The sequence below is a fragment of the Pteropus alecto genome, unplaced genomic scaffold, assembly GCF_000325575.1.
Source record: "Pteropus alecto unplaced genomic scaffold, ASM32557v1 scaffold75, whole genome shotgun sequence".
Lineage (NCBI taxonomy): Eukaryota > Metazoa > Chordata > Mammalia > Chiroptera > Pteropodidae > Pteropus > Pteropus alecto.
The window spans coordinates 3,887,546-3,889,636 of NW_006440638.1; the positions used below are offsets into that span (position 1 = coordinate 3,887,546).

The 2,091-nt window shown below is 32.2% G+C and overlaps 2 pseudogenes; both read right to left on the reverse strand.

Annotated features, from left to right (window-relative positions):
* Nucleotides 1–35: 35 nt before the first annotated feature.
* On the reverse strand, nucleotides 36–151 carry LOC112484423 (annotated as a pseudogene).
* Nucleotides 152–1,729: 1,578 nt separating this feature from the next.
* Nucleotides 1,730–1,848, reverse strand: LOC112484507 (annotated as a pseudogene).
* Nucleotides 1,849–2,091: the final 243 nt, after the last annotated feature.

The window sequence follows — 2,091 nt, forward strand, 5'->3', positions numbered from 1 at the left end:
AAATTTTTTTTATTATTATTTATTATTATTATTTATGCCTACAGCACCTGGTCTTCCTAGGTGGTCTCCCGTCCAAGTACTAACCAGGCCTGACCCTGCTTAGCTTCCGAGATCAGACATTGGGCTTGTTCAGGGTAGCATGGCCATAGACCATGGACCGTGGCTCCACTGGGGCGCGAACCCAGGATCTTCTGCGTGTAAAGCAAATGTGCTGATTTGTACACTATGGAACCACGTCCTTCTTCAATTTTTTTTAATGATGTTTTATAGTCTTCAGTGTATAGGTCCTTCACATGCTTCATTGGGTTTATTCCTAGGCATTTTATTCTTTTTGTTGCAATTGCAAAAGGATTTTTTTTTTCATTTCTTTTTCTGCAAATTAATTGTTATTGAACAGCAACACTATAGATTTTTGTACAATGATTTTGTATCCTGAAACCTTACTCTACTAGTTTATTATCTCTAATAGTTTTTGGTGGAGTCTTTAAGGTTTCATAGAGAGAGAATCATGTCATCTGTAAAAAGTAACAATTTGACTTCTTCTTTCCCAATTTGGATGCCTTTTGTTTCTTTCTCTTGTCTAATTGCTTTAGGTAGGGCTTCTAACAATATGTTGATTAACAGTGGTGACAATGAACATCAATGCTATGTTCTTGATTTCAGAAAAAAAGATTTCAGTTTTTCATTATCAAGCAGGATGTTAGCCGAGAGTTTGTCATATATAGATATATAGCCTTTATTATGTTGAGATATTTTCCTTCTATACTCACTTTATTAAGTGTTCTAATCATAAATGCATGCTGTATCTTGTCAAAGGCTTTTTCTGCATCTATTGATATGATCATATGATTTTTGTTTTTTATTTTTTTATGTGGTATATCATATTAATTGATTCGCGTGTTAAATTGTCCCTGTGCCCCTGGAATGTAGCCCACTTGATTATGAAGTATAATCCTTTTAATGTAATGTATTTTATTTGCTAGTATTTTATTTAGGATTTTGCATCTGTATTCATAAGAAATATTGGTCAATAGTTGTGTGTGTGTATGTGTGTGTGTGTATGTTATCTTTACCAGGTTTGGTATTAGGGTAATGTTGGTTCATAAAAAGAGTTAGGAGGTATCACCTCTTCTTCAATTTTTTTGGAAAAGTTTGAGAAAAATAAATATTAAATCATCTTTGAATGCTTGGTAGAATTCACTGGTGAAGCCATCTGGTCCTGGACTTTTACTTTTTTGGTAGTTTTTTGATAATTGTTTCAATTTCCACACTGCTGATCAGTCTATTCAGATTTTCCAATTTTTCATGATTCAGTCTAGGAAATTTGCATATTTCTAAGAAGCTGTCATTTCTTCTAGGTTATTGAATTTGGTGGCATATAATCTTTCATAGTATTCTTGTATGATCTTTTGTATTTCATTGATATCTGTTATAACATCTTTCATTTCTGATTTTGTTTTTTTGTGTCCTTTTCCTTTTTTCCTTAATGAATCTAGCCAGGGGTTTGTCAATTTTATTAATCTTCTCAAAGAACCAGCTCTTTGTTGCATTAATTTTTCTATTGTCTTTTTATTCTCCGTTTTCTTTAATTTTGTTCTAATTTTTATTATGTCTTTCCTTCTGCTGACTAGGTTTCATTTGTTCTATTTTTAGTTCTTTTAAGATGCAAAGTTAGGTTGTTTATTTGGGATTTTTTTTTTTGTTTCCTTTTTCTTTTTTTCTTTTTTAACATCTACAGTACCTGGTATTCCTAGGTGGTTTCCCATCCAAGTACTAACCAGGCTCAACCCTGCTTAGCTTCCAAGATCAGATGAGATCGGGCATGTTCAGGGTGACACGGTCGTAGACTTGATTCCTGAGATAAGCCTGTAATGATATAAACTTTCCTCTTATTACTGCTTTTTTTTTAATCCCAAAGTTTTGATATATTATATTTTTATTCTCATTTGTTTCTATATATCTTTTGATTTTTCCTTTATTTTCTCTATTATTCAGTTTTTCTAGAAGTAGCATTTTGTTTAATCTCCACATATTAGTTGGTTCTTCCCACTTTCTATTTACAATTGATCTTCAGTTTCAAAGCATTGTGGT